Genomic DNA, 17,625 nt, shown 5'->3' with positions numbered 1-17,625 from the left:
AAAGATACTAAACATTTACCTTTTAAATTATTGAATCGTGAATATGTTTACAATTAATTTCAATAATATTTATATTTTCATTTGAAAATCTTCATTATAAAAGTTTATATGCTTCAAACAAACAAATAAATAAATTTGTTGGTGTAATTTAAAGATATAAAAGTTATAAAGTTACTGAAAAGTGCTAAAGGCACTTACTTTTGAGGTTTATTTTATATTAATTGTACCTTCAATTGAGTTTGATTTATTTGTTCACGCTTGATTTTCAGTTCTTTTAGGCACTTTAAGAATAATACATGTCAAGGAGTTAAATGGAATAAAAAAGTATGGAAATCGAGCTAAGAAAAGGCATATTCATGAAGGTTTGGAGTCTCACACGGGCATGGCATAGGAAGCTCTTGCCTTTGTGGTTTTCCCATGTAAGACAAGAATATTGGTAGAATGAAAGGAGGCATGACATGGGAAGCACCCACCCGTGTTGTCTTCCTGTGTGCAATATGAAAATAGGCAGACTGTACTAGAAGTTCGCACGGGGAGGGGACATGCCCGTGTGACAAAAATGAGATTTCAAGCTACGAAAGACTGTGGACATCACATGGCCGTGTGGTACCCGTGTGGTCCTCGTGTCAATCATAAAAATACACTATTTAAAAGAACTTTTAGGATTATTACCGGGAGTTCCGTCATTACTTCATTTCTAGAGAGAAACACTTATAAAACTAAATTTTGTTCTTAGGGTTTTATTGGTTGTTTTCAAGGAAGAACATCATTTCCACCTTTGTTTTTCAATATTAAAGATTTTCATCTCTACTCATCCATGAATAGTTTGAGATATTTTTCTAATCTTTATTTCTTTATTGCAAAGTGTAGGAACTAATCTTCTTACTATTTGGGTTTTAATGAACCCTAATTTGTATTATATGGATTGATTCAAAGTTAATGCAATTAAATCTTTTCTATGAGTTATTTTATTCCTTTGTTTTCTTAATCATTTATTTCAATTGATAGGTCGATATATTGATTGGGATTTATTTTCATAAATCGATTAGAGATAACTATTTATGAATTGATCACATCTTAGGAATTGAGGATTAATTGAGATGCTAGAGATAGATCTAATGATCCTTTGGTTTAATAGTTTCTTAATCTTAATGCATAACCTAAGTCAGTGGGTTTGAAAAGAGATTCATTTCCCTCCTCTTAGGAATTACGGGTTTAATCAATTAAGAAATACTTTTACCTAATTTTGTGGAATGCCAACTCAAATTTTGGTTTTAATTTAATTGTTGTTTGTTTCATGAAGTATACAACTTATTAGGGGGATTCATTACCTGAATAAGCTTTATTTTTTATAAATACACCAATTGTGTAATCCTTATTTTAACATTAGTTCACTTTTAATTATTACTATAACTAACCTATATTTGATTGCTAACCATTAGTATATGATTGAAAATGGTATTCATAATTAAGTCTCTAGTGGAACAATACTCTACTTACTTATCACTTTATAAATTGATACAATCAGTGCACTTTACCGTGCGCGGATAGCGCGCATCAAGTTTTTGGCACTGTTTCTGGGAATTCTTTTTCTATTGTGATATTATTAATAATTCATAAGCTAGTGATTTCATATTATTTTATTTGATTATTCTTGTTGTGTTTGTGTTTTCTTCAGGCATGTGAATCTGTGCATGACCCGAGCTAATTCAATAGAACTATTCGCTTACGAGCTAGAGTTAGAAAGAACTTTGAGGAAGTAGTAAAGGGAAGAAAGACAACAAGCTTTAGTTGAAATAGTGGCGGAATTATAGAATTAGAATTAAGAGGATCAGGAGAAACCAAACTAAGCAGAATAGCAGTTAAGGATGGCAGCTCCACCTAAGGAGAGAACCATGTAAGAGTATGCATGCCCAACTCTTAATGGGGCTACTTCGAGTATTGTTAGACCAAATGCTGTGGCAAACAATTTCAAGATCTAGCCCAATATCATGCAGATGGTGCTAAACAATTGCATGTCTGACGGTTTCCCAAATGAGGATCTAAACACTCATTTAGATGATTTTCTTGAGATATGTGATATCTTCAAAATTAATGAGATATCTGATGATGCCATCAGACTAAGGCTATTCCCATTTTCATTGAGGGATAAGCCAAAGAAGTGGTTGGAATTGTTTCCAGCTAGGACATTTACAACCTAGAATTAGCTGGCCAAGAAATTTTTGGAGAGATACTTTCCACCATCTAAGACAGCTAAGTTGGGAAATGACATAACTGGGTTTCTCCAACAGGAGAATGAAACTTTTTATGATTGTTAGGAACGATTCAAAGATTTATTGAGGAGCTATCCACATCATTGTTTACCCTTATGGCTACAAATTCAGACATTCTTTAATAGATTGAATTATGCAAGTAAATAATATTAATGCTGCAATAGGTGGACCATTGAATAATAAGACTCCAGAGCAAGCTATGGGCCTTATTAAGGATATGGCAGTCATGAATTATCAGTAGCAAAATCCAAAAGAGCAGGTTTGAGTCAAAGAAAGTGGGATCCATGCAGTAAACTCCATGGTAGCTATAAATGCATAGCTAGAGGCTATAAGCAAAAGGATGGATGCCTTGACTATGTCTTCATCTAGAAGACAGGCACAAGTTATGACTTATGATTAGTGTGGGGGAGATCATCAAAGTCAAGATTACCAAAATGGTAGTACCTTTGCTAAATCGAAGGTTGATTATGTGGAAAATGCTTATAGGCAGCAGAACAACCCCTACAGCAATACCTATAATTTGGGATGGAGAAATCATCTGAATTTCTCTTGGGAAAATCAGAATCAGCAGAGACCTCCACTACTAGAATTTCAACAGCAAAACAAGCAACAAGCTCCCTCTAAGAAGAGTAACCTAGAAGAGATGATGGAGAAGTTCATATCAGCTTCTGAAATTCAATTTCAATTTATAGAAACCACTCTTAGAAACTAGCAGGCTTTGATTCATAATTTAGAGAATCAAGTAGGGCAGATTATAAAATTATTGAGTGAAAGGCCTCAAGGAAGTTTGCCAGGTAACACTAAAGCTAATCTTAAGGAACAGCTTAAAGTTATTATATTGAGAAGTGGTAAGGAGTTGGAAATGAAAGCAAGAGAAGTAGAAGAGAGTTCAAGCACAGTTGAAGAAGTAGTTGAAAAAAAGAAGGGTGAAGAGGTTGAAGTGGAAGAAAAAGTATAAGTATCACCAAAGCCTACCCGTCTTCTGAAGAAGTATAAAATAAGAATATTGTCTCCAGCCCGTCTTCAAAAAGAAAAAATGGATTCACATTTTGGTAAGTTTCTTGAACTCTTTAAATAATTGCATATTAACATACCTTTTGTGGAAGCTCTTTCACAGATGCCCAAGTATGCAAAGTTCTTGAAGGAACTCCTCTCTAACAAGAGGAAGCTTGAGGAAGTGTCAATGGTGCAACTAACGAGAAGAGCTCGGTGATTATTCAAAGACGACTACCAAAGAAGCTAAAAGACCCAGGGAGTTTTACTATTCCTTGTTTTATTGATAATTTAAATGTTGATAATGCATTGGCTGATTTAAAGTCTAGCATTAGTGTTATACCCTATAATTTGTTTAAGAAACTAGGACTTGAAGAACCTAAGCCAACAATGATGAGCATTCAATTAGCTGATAAATCTGTTGTATACCCTAGGTGTATTATTGAGGATCTATTAATTAAGGTTCAAGAATTTATATTTCCTGTGCACTTTGTAATTATGGATATGGATGAAACTATCGATGTTTCTCTTATTTTAGGAAGACTCTTTCTTGCTACAGCTAAAGCCGTCATTATGTACATGATGGTAAGCATATTCTTAGAGTAGGGGAAGAGCAAGTGACTTTTCAGATCTTTAATGCTATGAAATATCCATTTGTACTTGATGACCTAGATTTTAGTGATGATAAGATTGAACATTAAACTATTAGTTTAACTTTTTCTATTGTTGCTAAAGTTCCTCTTGAGTTGTGTTTAGTATAGGAACAAGAAAAACATGAGATGGTAGACGCCTTAGAGCAGCTTGCCTATCTTGAGGCAGGAAAATCAATGAGAAAGAAGGCATTTGAATCTATTAAAATGTCGAAAGAAGAAAGAATGAGACCATTTTGTGAGGACCCACCAACCCTAGAACTTATGCAACTCCTATCTCATTTAGGATATGCATTCTTAACGGAAGGTGCTAAATTACCAGTAATAGTTAATGCTGAGTTACTAGAAGATTAGAAAGCTAAGCTATTAGAGGTGTTGAGGAGGCGTCAAAGGGCAATAGCTTAGAAAATTGCGGACATTAAAGGAATAAGTCCTTCATTTTGCACACACAAGGTTTTAATGGAAGAAGAATTCAAGACTGTAGTGCAACCCAAAGGCGTCTCAACCCTAATATGAAGGAGGTAATAAAGAAGAAAGTGATCAAACTCCTTGATGCATGGATAATTTATCCTATTTTTGATAGTTCTTAAGTAATTCCAATATAAGTGATGCCTAAAAGAGGAGGTATGATAGTCATGGTGAATGAAAATAATGAACTGATACCAACACGAATAGTAACAGGTCAGAGAGTGCGCATCGAATATAGGAAGTTGAATGGTGCTACTAGAAAAGATCATTTTTCATTGCCTTTTATTGATTAGATGCTAGAAATATTATCAAGGCATAAATATTATTGCTACCTAGATAGGATGTCAAGATACTTTGAGATTCCAATAGCTCTTAAAGATTAAGAGAAGACCATTTTTATACGTCCATATGGAACCTTCGCCTACAGAACAATGCCATTTGGCTTGTGTAATGCACCAGCTACATTTCATAGGTGTATCTTTGATAATTTAGTAGAATATATTATGGAAGTTTTCATGGATGATTTTTCTATTTATGGGAATTCATTTGAACAATGTTTGGAGCATTTGGAGAAGGTTTTGATTAGGTGTGAGGAAAACAACTTGGTTTTAAACTAGAAAATGCCATTTATGGTACAAAAGGGTATCGTTTTAGGACATAAGATTTCGAGTAAGGAAATTGAGGTGGATCGAGACAAAATTGAGACTATTGAGAAAGTACCACCTCCTACATCTGTAAACACTATTAAGAGTTTTCTTGGACATGTGGGCTTTTATCAAAGATTCATTAAAGATTTATCCAAAATAGCTAGACCCCTCATTCGACTTTTGGAAAAAGATGTTGATTTTGTGTTTGATGAGGAATGTATAACAACATTTTCCTTTCTAAAAGAAAAACTATTTATTGCCCCAATAATGGTAGCACTAGACTGGAGTTTACCATTTGAACTCTTATGTGATGCTAGTGATTTTGTTGTTGGAGCTGTTCTTGGTTAAATGAGCCATCTATTATGCAAGTAAAACGATGACTGAAACACAAATAAATTACACTACTACTGAAAGGAATTGCTCGCTGTTGTCTTTGCTTTTGAAAAGTTTTGATCATATTTAATATTGTCAAAAGTGATTGTGTACATTGATCACTCAACATTAAGGTATTTATTCTCTAAGACTGATGCAAAACCTAGATTAATAAGACAGGTTTTATTTCTGCAGGAATTTAACTTAGAGATACAAGATAAGTAGGGAGCAGAAAACTTGGAAGTCAACCATTTATCATGCCTCGAGAACCCTCATTTAAAGGAATTACATGAAAAGGATATTAATGATTATTTTCCAGATGAGCAATGTATGCTATGGTGAGTTTGGTGAGTAATTCTGATATTTCTATTCCATGGTATGTTGATTTTGCAAATTATCTTGTTGCAAAAGAACTTCCAAGAGATTATTCTTATCACCAAAAGAAGAAATTCTTTACTGATTTGATATATTACTTTTGGGAAGATATATTTTTGTTTAAAATATGTGATGACAGGATGATAAGAAGGTGTATAGCATGGCCATAATCCATGAGCATTCTTGGTCATTGCCATAATGGACTAGCTGGGGGACATTATGGGGTAAGCATGATAGCTCAAAAAGTATTAGGAGTAGGATTTATTGGCCAACTCTATTCAAGGATAGCCATGCGTTTGTGCAAGAATGTGATCGTTGCCAATATACAAGTAACATTTCATCTCGTGATAAGATGCCCCAACATGGCATACTTTAATGTGAAGTTCTTGATGTAAAGGGTATCGACTTTATGGGATCATTTCCTAATTCTTTTGGTAATAAATATATTTTGGTGTCTATTGACTATGTTTTTAAATGGGTTGAGTCACAAGCTTTACCTCGCATGATGCTAGAGTAGTAGTAAAATTCTTAAAAAATATTTTTTGCAGGTTTGGCATCCTTAAGGCCATTATTAGTGATAGGGGCACTTACTTTTGCAATGCTCAATTAGAGAAGGTATTAAGAAGGGTTGGTGTCACGCATAAGCTTTCCACCCCATATAACCCTCAAACTAGTGGCCAAGTAAACTCAAAAGAATTCTTGAGAAGACTGTTGAGCCGTCTAGGAAGGATTGGTCTATAAAGCTTAACGATGTTCTGTGGGCTTATAGAACTACTTTTAAAACAGCTTTAGGCACCACTTCTTATAAATTAGTATATGAAAAATCTTGTTTCTATCTGTGAATTGAACATAAAGCTTTTTAGGCTATAAAGCATGTTTATCCCGATCTAGCTAATACCGATTTTGAAAAGGAAATTACAGCTTAATAAGCTGGATGAATGGCGATTTCACACTATGAAAATGCCCGTCTAACAAAGGAACGCATAAAGAAGTGGCTTGATTCTCGGATCAAGCCTAGAAGAGAGTTTCAAGTCGAAGATAAGGTACTTCTATTTAACTCGCGACTTCGGCTCTTTCTAGGTAAGTTAGAATCACGATGGTCAGATTCGTTCATAGTTAAACAAGTCTTTCCGTATGGAGCAGTTGAGTTAATGCATCCTGAAAATGGTGAATTTAAAATTAATGGTCATAGATTAAAACTATATCTTGGAGGAGAGATTGATTTAGGAAAATAAGTCTTACAATTTCTTGAGTCGACAAAAGAAAATACCTGAGTGTCTAGCTAAGATGACATTGAAGAAGCACGGTAAGAGGCAACCTACTTTGGTTTATTATTTATTATAACTATTTTATTTAATTATATTTAGATTATGTTATTTTAGTTTTTAATTGTTTTAAACAATAATGGGCTCACGTCCCAAAATTTATTTGGGCCTTAGTTTAGTTTTTCTTAGGGTTAAGCCCATTTTAGTTTTATTTAGAATCTAATATAAGATATTAGTGTTTTATTTAAATTAGGAATAACCTAGTAGTTATATTCTAATTGATCTCTTCTTTTCCTTTCTTGTAGGACTTAAGGGTTTAGTTTCATTAAGGTATCCAAGATCCTAGTTTTATTATAATAAATATTCCAATTTCAACAAGGATTAGAACTCTTGGGATTAGCTCTATAAATAGAACTTGCCTGCCCACCTTTAGGTTTCACATTCTTTTTGCTATAAGTCATGAGTTCTAGGGATACTCATCTATATGATGTTCCTTCATCACCATCTCTATCATCTTGAATGAACGCCTTAAAGGAGCCTATCAAGAGATATACCTTTATGGAGACAACACCTCGAAGGAAGCCCAAAACTCTGATCATAGCATAGAAAGTGATTTTAGTGAACCTAGTGATTGGGAAGATAGGGAAGGTAGTCCTCCTACTCCAATTCCGCGAGGACGCCCTAGGAAGCACGCTTATACTCCATCACCAAAAAGAGGCGAGGACACCCAAGGAAGGTTGAGCAACCTTCTACCATTAAGAGAGGGATAGGCCGTCCTAGGAAGTCATTATGAAAGTCTTAAGATAGGAGAATTGGAATAAGAGTTTGATTAGGAGTTGGAACTAAGAAGGGGATTGAATTGGTGACTTCAAATTGCAGAAGTAAGAGGCTTTAGGTAAAAACACAAAAGATTAAGGAAAATGATGAAGAGATTAAAGGTTAGAGTAATCAACAGAAAGGAATTTATAGTGGTTTGAGAACAAACCTCCCTACATCCACTCCTCAAGATCACACTTGAGTATTTCACTATAATCATTTTGATTACAACCTTGGGTTTTACAATTTCACTTACAACTTGGTGTTTCCAAAGCTCACACTGAACCTCTTCCCTTAGTATATCAAACTCTCAATAAGTCCCTTGACCCTTGAGTATTAATGGTTACTCAACAACTAATTCCTTATGATTTTTAATACCTAAGCTCACACAACAACCTTTTTTAAGTTATAATTGAATAAAGATTTCAACTTAATACACTTTACAAAGAAAGAAAATGAGTGTAAGAAGATGAGAGATGAAATTGCAAGAGTTTTGGTATATCTAATACACACACTTAGTTATTATGTCTTTAAGAGGGGAATTTATACTTATACCAACCCTTAGAGATGTTATAATAAGGCCAAAACTCCTACAATGCAATATTTGATTACTTGGCAGAAACATTGCCTAAAGTCATGAAAAGCGCCCCCGTGCTTTCTGAAAAGAGACGTTGGGACTCTAATAGCACCAGCCACGTGGCATTGAGAGGGCGGCTACTGTCTCAATGGTTACTGACATCGCATTAATTGTGAAAATCACCCCCGTGCCACAATAGCACCCTTACGCTTGCCTTGACCGTGCCTAGAAGAGCCCTCCTGCTTCTCATCGCGCTATCGTCTGCCAGAAATTGTCTCCACACCTAACGTGAGGCACCCTCGCTCTTTTTAGAGCTTTGACACTTTAACTGCCAAGCGTCATAGATGATTGGGCTTCTGTCAAGTGGACTTTTCAACGTCTTATAATTTTTTGACCTTATGAAAAGCGCCCCCACGCCTTTGGAGCGCCCTTGTGCTTTTGAGGTAAATTTATAAGATATACTTCAAGGCTAAAGAATGTTTGGAATAGGCTTGGTTTCTTTGATTCTCTATCATATAGAAACTCAGTTACGGTGTTATTAATAGTTAATTTGGTTGTTAGAATCAAAATAGAGATAAGTTGCACCTTAGGTCAACAATCTCTGTCTTTTTAATTTTGACAACTAAATTGATTGAAATTTCAAAATTGATCAAGTATATATGCAATTTAATAACCAATAACTAATATTTAAAAGCTAAATGAATAATTTACTTAAGAGTATTTAATAAATGTTACTCCCCCTCAATGGTTACATTAGTGCCCCTTTTAAATTTGTTATGAAACAAATTTAATTACTTAGGTTAATTATTAATCAACTCTCTCCTTTGATCATTAATCAAATTTTAAGTATTTTACCCATGGACTTCTCTCCCTTAATCATAGATTTCTCTCCCCCTTGATTCTAGACATCTCTCCCCCTTTGTTAAAATTAATAAGGAAAAGAGAGAGATAAAGTTGCAAGAAGATAGCAAAGAGAGATTTCATTCATAAGGAAAAAAAGAATGTACATATATGTGATCAATAATGAGACACATGTATGAGAGAGAAAGATAAAATGAGAAAATAAAAGAAAAAGTAAAATAACAAAAAGAAAATTTAAAAATTCAATCTTCTTCCTCATCATCCTCTTCTTCTTCTTCTTCTTGATAGACCATGAGCTCATTTCCTTTGCCACTAGTGCTTACTTGGGGTGGTGGAATGGGAGCATTCTTCTTCCTCTTCTTCTTCCTAATCATCTACATGACAATGAGGGATTTTGTATGCTTTTTGTATCTCTACTAAGTCTGCATGCAAATGATGGAGGTAATTCCAAGTCTTCTCCATTTGCTTTAGGACTTTGTCCTTAAAAGAAAGAGAGGTTTTAGAAGGAAAGGAAGGAGTTGGCTCACTAAGGATCTTATAATCTTTCTTTCTTTTCTTCGATCATCCATATAGTCACCAATAAGAAGAAAGAATTCTCCATCCATTTCTTACTTAGAACCAAGTTGAATGACCTTGGCATGCTCTAGGAAGAAGAGGCCAAGTAAGAGAAGGGAAATAGAAGGAGTTATATAGGTTTTGGTGAGAGGAGTAATGGCATGGAAGTACTTGGTAGTCTTTGTGATATGTGAAGAAACAAGAATAACACCTTTAGAAATATTTCCAAGGTGAAAGAGGTGATCTAGGAAGAATTTTAAAGTTAGGATTCGCTTACCATGAATCATTGCAAAGAGGAAAATAAGATCCGTTTGGGAAACTTTCTCAGTCTCATTATCTCTTTCATGAATATTGGTGTCGATCATCCTATGAACAACCTAATGAGTGAGGGATTTGAGATCCTTGGAAGGGGAGACTTTTGAGTGGGTCTCTTTGGTGGAGATTTGTCTTTAAAATTGAGAAAAAGAGAGAGGCATCTCTACAAGGTTCTTAATGATTGAGATATGGCCTCTTTCTTAGAACTCAAAGATGGAGGGAAATTGAGGTCTTGTAGGGCTTCTCTCCCCAAAAAGCCTAAATTCTATCACGTAATATTCATCCCTATCTCCTTTTTTGTTGGTTACTAAGATGGAAAGAAATTTCTTAGTAAGATTATCAAAGCCAAGTGCTAGGGTAAGAGGAAGAAAGAAGTCTCTAAGTCCTATGTTGTCAAGAAGATCATGTGCCTCTTGAGATATTCCAAGTTTGATTAGAGCTTCTTCATCAAAGAACTGGCTAGGTTGGGTTTCCTTCCTTTCTATTCTCATGTATTGATCCTTGCCTCATCATATACCCCTTTCATTCTTTTAATGATTGATCCAGTAGAGGAGGAGCTTCTATCAACAGCCTTTCTTGGACCCATGCTTGTCTTGATGAATAGAAAGAGAAGATTGGAGAATTTTTAATGAAACAAAGAAGAGTTTTTGAGAGCTTTTTTGAAATAATTGTTAGAAAATGATGCAAATGAGTAAGATATGGCTTTTATAGCATTAAGAGAGTGTGAAAAACGGTAAAAAAACAACTAGTTTGTCACTAATACCAATTTTCAAAAATTCTATAATGGCTAGTTTTTTGTTCCAATTAAAGGGAAGCGCACACGGTCGCGCTCTTGAAAAAATAGTCATAACAGCTATAATTTAAAGAAACCATGGTCACGCTTAGGAGTCGCTGGTGCACTTTTAAGGTCATTTCTAGAATTGCCTGAGGACCTATAAAGCACGAGCGCGCTTTTTGAAATCCTATACAAAAATGATGTTATAATAAATGCATGAGCATGCTCCTTTTACTTTGATCATACCATTTTATATATGAGTATTGAGATGCACCAAGATTAAAGAAAATCTAGGGCTAAGATGATTTCAATACTCAACATTTGCACAAGAAATCACAAGTATCATAATCAATCAATTGCATAAATTATCAAGAATTCAAGTAAGATGCTACCATCTATCATTCCTAATTCTCTTTTTATAAAATTCATTCTCTCCTCATTTAGGGGTTTGGTGAAAATATCGGCTAATTATTTAGATGTATCAATATATTCTAGCACTATACTACCATTTTGAACATGATCTCTCAAAAAGTGATGTCTAATATCTATGTGTTTACTCCTAGAGTGTTGAATGGGATTCTTAGAAAGGTTTATAGCACTAGTGTTATCATATTTGATGAGAATTGAATAAACTGTTCTCCCATAATCTCTTAATTGTTACCTCATCCAAAGGATTTGAGCACAACAACAACCCACCGCCACTTGTTTCTTGCTAAACCAAGACACTAAGCATTCACCTAGAAAATGGCACAAGTTCTAGAGGTGCTCTTTCTATCTAAGAAACTACCAGCATAGTCGGCATCCGAATATCCTATTATATCAAAAGGAGTTTCTTTAGGGTACCAAAGTCCTAAGTTCAAGGTTCCAAATAAATATTTCAAAATTCTTTTAACAACATTTAAATGAGACTCTTTTGGACAAGATTGAAATCTAGCATAAAGGCAAACATTATACATCATATCGGGTCTAGAGGCGGTTAAGTATAAAAGTGATTCGATCATACCTCTATAGAGCTTTTCATTTATGCTCTTACCCTTCTCATCCTTGTCGAACTTAGTTGTGACGCTCATTGAGGTTTTGGCTACTTTGCAACTATCTATTTCAAATTTCTTTAGAAGTTCCCTTGTGTACTTGGATTGGTTGATGAATATTCCGTCTTTACTTTGCTTGATTTAAAGACTAAGGAAGAATTTGAGCTCTCCCATCATGCTCATTTCAAATCTCCTAGTCATACACTTAGGAAAATCCTCATAAAGTAACTCATTAGTAGCACCAAATACAATGTCATTAATATAAACTTGAAAAATTAAAGTATCATGTTTACGTTCCTTTTCAAAAAGAGTAGTATCCACCATGCCCTTTTGAAATCCATTTTCAATTAGAAGTATCATGTCTTGGCTACTAAGCCTTTCATACAAAGTTTAGGAGCTTGCTTCAATCCATACAAGGCTTTAGAGAGTTTAAAAACATGATTTGAAAATTTATAATCTTCAAAACTGAGAGGTTGCTCAACATATACTTCCTCCTTAATGAAACCATTTAAAAAAGTACTTTTTACATCCATTTGAAAGAGTTTAAAGTTCATGTGATATGCATATGGTAAAAGCATCCTAATAGCTTCTAATCTAGCAACCGGAGCAAAGGTCTCATCATAGTCAATGCCTTCCTCTTGGTTGTAACCTTTTGCAACCAATCTAGCTTTCTAGTGATAAAGTATTAATCATCTAGCTTGTTCCTAAAGGCCCATTTATAACCTATAACTTGACCATCCGTGGATCTAGGGACAAGTTTCCACACTTTGTTTCTCTTAAATTAGTTGAGTTCATCTTTCTGAAGCACCTCGCGGTTTTTGGAGCTTTGACACTTTGACTGCTAAGTGTCATAGATGATTGGGCTTCTATCAGGTAGACTTTTCAACGTCTTGTAAACTTTTGACCTTATAAAAAGTGCCCCCGTGCCTTTGGAGCGCCATCGTGCTTTTGAGGTAAATTTACAAGATTTACTTCAAGGCTAAAGAATGTTTGGAATAGGCTTGGTTCCTTTGATGCTCTGTCACATAGACACTCAGTCATGGTATTAGTGACAGTTAATTTGGTTGTTAGAATCAAAATAGAGATCAATTGCACCTTAGGTCAACAAAAGTCATTGTGAAAGTCTTGAGATAGGAGAATTGGAATAAAAGTTTCATTAGGAGTCTTAATATTTTAGATTTTTATCTCATCTTTGCTATTCAAATTTTTCTTTCCTTAGTATAGAGTTTGGATTCATAAACCCTTAGCTTTGTGTTTTCTTTTTATTTATTAGTGAAGTTTAGTTTGGTTTAAATTCGCTTCTATTCATTAATAGATTATATTTTCATTATTACTTTGCTTTTTATTTATGTTTGTTTAGAATAAGGCATAGGACAAGTAAATAGCGTTAAGCAAACTAAGGGGTTACCTTTAGGATATTGCGCCACACGAGTACCCACATGGTGGTATGTTGTCCCCATGTGGAATCAATGGAATACACTGAAGCTAGACTATGTCACACGGGGGAAGGACACACTAGTGTCCTTCCCATTTTGGATACCTAAAACCCACTAAAGCAAACTTAGTTCACACAGGGAGGTGGCCCACTGTGTCACCTAGCCATGTGACATGTATCTCTTAACCTGAAGATTTTGCAATCCACACGAGGAAGCGACATGCCCGTGTCCCTCCCATATGGATTGGATTTATGAAAATGCAAAATTGATCAAGAACATCACATGGGGAGCATATGGTTATGCGCTTCCCATGTGACATTAAAAATTTGACACTATAAATAGCTAATTAGACAAAACCCTAGCCACCTCTTTCATTTTGCTTGCTCTACTCCATTCTATCTCATCTCTTTTGGTTTCTTCTCCTTTCTCCTTCATCCCTAAACGCCATTTGCACTTAAACAAAAGTTCTTTGCCTTCATCTAATTTCTTTTCTTTTCCTTTCTTTATTATCTTTTCATCTACTCGACAATGGGTCCAAAGAAAAGTGGTTCAAAAAAGAGAATCCCCTCTCAAGTCCCTAACAAACGACCAAGTAGGAGTTCTTCCTCCTAAGCCCCTCCTTCAGCTGCTCCTGTAGTTTCATTCGGTCGAAATCACCTTTTAGTACAATTTCATGACAACGTGTCGAGGGCACGATTTGAAAATTTGGCCAACAAACGATTTTTCCCAACTCATCATTTTGATTGGGACTTCATGCGTTCTATTAGTTTTGAAGAGCGATTATAGGGATGGGTTGAGCAACCAGCTTGGAAAAAGTTCTTTGAAAACTCAGAATCCACATATAGAGAAATCACTTTAGAGTTCTTGTGCACTTTGCATTTCGAAGTCAATTCTAAGGTTGATCGTACGAAAAGACAATCAATATTTGTTTGGGAATAAAATATCACGACATATCGGTGAATGAATTTGCCGTTGCTATAGGTATTTTTACGAAGGAAGAGGTAGCATGCGATGATTACAAGCACGCGCCCTTCAAATTCTTTGGGAGTCGGACTCTGGAAGGTGTTTGGGCAAAATCGGCGCATAATGCGCCTAGGTATGTGACCTCAAAATCCAAAGCCTTTGGTTTTGATTCTTTTCCTCTATGATTTATGCATTTTTTATTGACTATTACCATTACACGTTGGGGTGAGAATGCTGGGCATTGCACCCATCAAGATTTATTTTATATAATGTGTTTAGAAGAAGGTATTTAGTGTAATGTGGCCTTGTGTCTATTAGTATATTTACTTGGACAAAGGACGTTTGTTCGGTGGTATGTATATTACCAGGCTTGCAAAGAATTTGGTTTTTTTGAAGGTTTATCGGTGATGACATTGGATGGATTGCTGGAAATGATAGGATTAAAGACTTTGCAATGCATGGATAAGGATAAGCAAATTCTGCCTAACGTACTGCCTCCGTAAGATGACTTTAAGTTTGATTTGCACACCGACCCTCCTCCATTCACTACAACTACCCCTGGAGTGTCGGCTATTCCTCTAATGGATCAACCTTCTTCTTCTTTTTTTCGTCCTCCACCTATTAAAGGTGAGCCATATAAGGACTGGATGGCTTATAATTTTATATAGACGGATGAGGATTAGAAACCGATGGAGTTTAAGCAACAAATTTGTAGAATGGAAATGCAAATGTATGAGCTTCAATATCAGGATAATAAGTTGCTCCATAATTAAGCTCAAATGATGAGAATACTTCGCATCAACAAGAGATGATGTGTAGTCAATAAATGAATATGGATTGGCTCTATAACTCGATGATACATTATTGGCAGTCGTAAGGCCATATCCTATTGAGACCTCCTCCGAGTTTTTATCAAGCTCATCAAGTTCAACCGGATGATAGAGCAGGTGTCCACAATATTGATTCTGATGATAGTGATGAGGAGGATGACGACGTCGATGATGATGATGGTGGCATGGAAGGTTGAACCGAATTTTTTTCTTTTCTGTTAACCTATTGAGTTTTTGAACAATTAGATTTGTTTTGATTAGTTTTGCTTTTATTTTACTTTGGAATTGAGATATTTTTAATTTTTTGCACATTTTTTATGTCTTATTGGATACGTTTTTAATCATTTGGGTTTGCTTAATTTGGTGTATTCTTCTGATTGCATAACTATTTATTACTTCTACTTTTGCCACAATTGGGATCTGTGCTAACTAAATATGTGCTTGCAAAATCCGGATGGGGACTCAGAATTATGCAACTTACTTGATTTTAGGGAAGTCTAACTCTTTCTTTATTTTCATAATATATACAAACACATTAAGGACAATGTGTCAGATAAGTGTGTGGAAGAGTTTTTATTGTCTTTTGCCTGTTTGTGATTGATTTCTTATAAGCTTATTAATTTTAATTAATTGCTTGTTATGATTTTCTCTCTCTCGAATTTATAGGTTCAAAATAATAAATTTGGTTAGTTGTTTATTAAATTGCGATTTAATTGATGTGGCTTTGAATTGTGAATTGAGCTTGGTATCCATGCTAGGGTTTTTAATTAATAGTGTCACATTATTTTTATATCTTAAAACATTAATTATGTTTATGAGCTTTAATTTTTCAAATTTCTCTTAATTTTGTCGAGTAGACACATCCAATACCCCTTTGTGCTTTCTTATTCTTTTGAGATGTTAAAAAGATAATATAATGCTTAGAGTTTTTCACTCTATTCTAATATTCTCAAAAGGTTTGAAATGAAGAGAAATAAATTAAAGAAAACCCAAGAATATGAGTAGTTTTTTGGATTTGTGACTCTAGTTGAGTAATTGGGGGGTTGGCATCACCAATGTCTACACTTGCGTCAAAACGCTAGAATGACAATTTTGAATATACTTAAATCTCTAAAAAAAGACATAAGTAATTGCACTTCATGAGAATTTATTTTGCACTTGGGGGGAGAATCTTTATCTCTATTTTAATGTTTTGAGTTATTTGAAACAAGGGCTCATTCTCTTAGCTTTAGATGTCAAGTATTTAAATTTTATGCTTCCTATTATGAGATTGCCCTAGATGTGGGTATTTTATTTTAGGATCAATTCTTGGCTAATAATTCTAGGTTGTGATGATATGAATGATTAACCTTGACAGTATTTGATATCTATTTGTTAAAGAGAGAGTTTGTCATTTTTTTTTATTCTATTCAATTTTTTTGAGGATAAGCAATTGCTAAAATGTGGGAGAATTTGATAAATGCTAAAGGCACTTACTTTTGAGGTTGATACTATATTAATTGTACCTTCAATTGAGTTTGATTTGATTATTCAAGCTTTATTTTCATTTCTTTTAGGCACTTTAAGGATAATACATGTCAATAAGTTAAATGGAATCAAAAAGCATGGAAACTAGGCTAAAAAAAAGGCATATTCATGAAGGTATGGAGTCTCACACGGGCATGACACCAGAAGCTCTTACCCGTGTGGTCTTCCCATGTAAGACAAGAATACCGGCAGAGTGAAGGGAGGCATGAGACAGGAAGCACCCACCTGTGTGGTCTTCCCGTGTGCAATACAAAAATAGGTAGATTGTACTTGAAGTTCACACGAGGAGGGACATGCCCGTGTGCTCGAGAAGGAGATTTCAAGCTACGAAGAACTATGAACATCACATGGCCCTGCAGTTGCCCGTGTGGTCCCCGTGTCAATCATAAAAATGCATTATTTAAAGGAACTTTTAGGATTGTTATGGGGAGTTCCGTAATTCTTTCATTTATAGAGAGAGAAATATTTAAAAAACTAAATTTCTTTTCATTTCTTAGAGTTTTATTGATTATTTCCAAGGAAGAACATCATTTCCACCTTTGTTTTCTAAGATTGAAGATTTTCATCTTTACTCATCCATGAATAATTTGAGATCTTCTTTTCCTAATCTTTATTTCTTTATTGCAATGTGTAGGAACTAATGTTCTTGCTATTTGGATTTTGATGAATCCTAATTTGTATGGTATGAATTGATTCAAAGTTAATGCAATTAAATCTTTTCTATGAGTTTTTTTGTTCCTTTAATTGCTTAATCATCTATTTTAATTGATAGGTCGACATATTGATTGGGATTTATTTTCATAAATTGAATAGAGATAACTATTTATGAATTGATCACATTTTAGGAATTGAGGATTGATTGGGATACTAGAGATAGATCTACAAAATCCTTCGAT

The 17,625-nt window shown here is 34.6% G+C and overlaps 1 non-coding gene across 1 annotated transcript; it reads right to left on the bottom strand.

Annotated features, from left to right (window-relative positions):
* Window positions 1-2,255: 2,255 nt before the first annotated feature.
* Window positions 2,256-2,362, bottom strand: LOC112533829. The gene has a single exon (XR_003078184.1). It is a non-coding gene; the product is annotated as a small nucleolar RNA R71 (small nucleolar RNA).
* Between the last annotated feature and the right edge of the window lie 15,263 nt (window positions 2,363-17,625).

The sequence above is a fragment of the Ricinus communis genome, chromosome 6 (assembly GCF_019578655.1).
Source record: "Ricinus communis isolate WT05 ecotype wild-type chromosome 6, ASM1957865v1, whole genome shotgun sequence".
NCBI lineage: Eukaryota > Viridiplantae > Streptophyta > Magnoliopsida > Malpighiales > Euphorbiaceae > Ricinus > Ricinus communis.
This window is presented reverse-complemented; position numbering and strand designations above follow the sequence as displayed.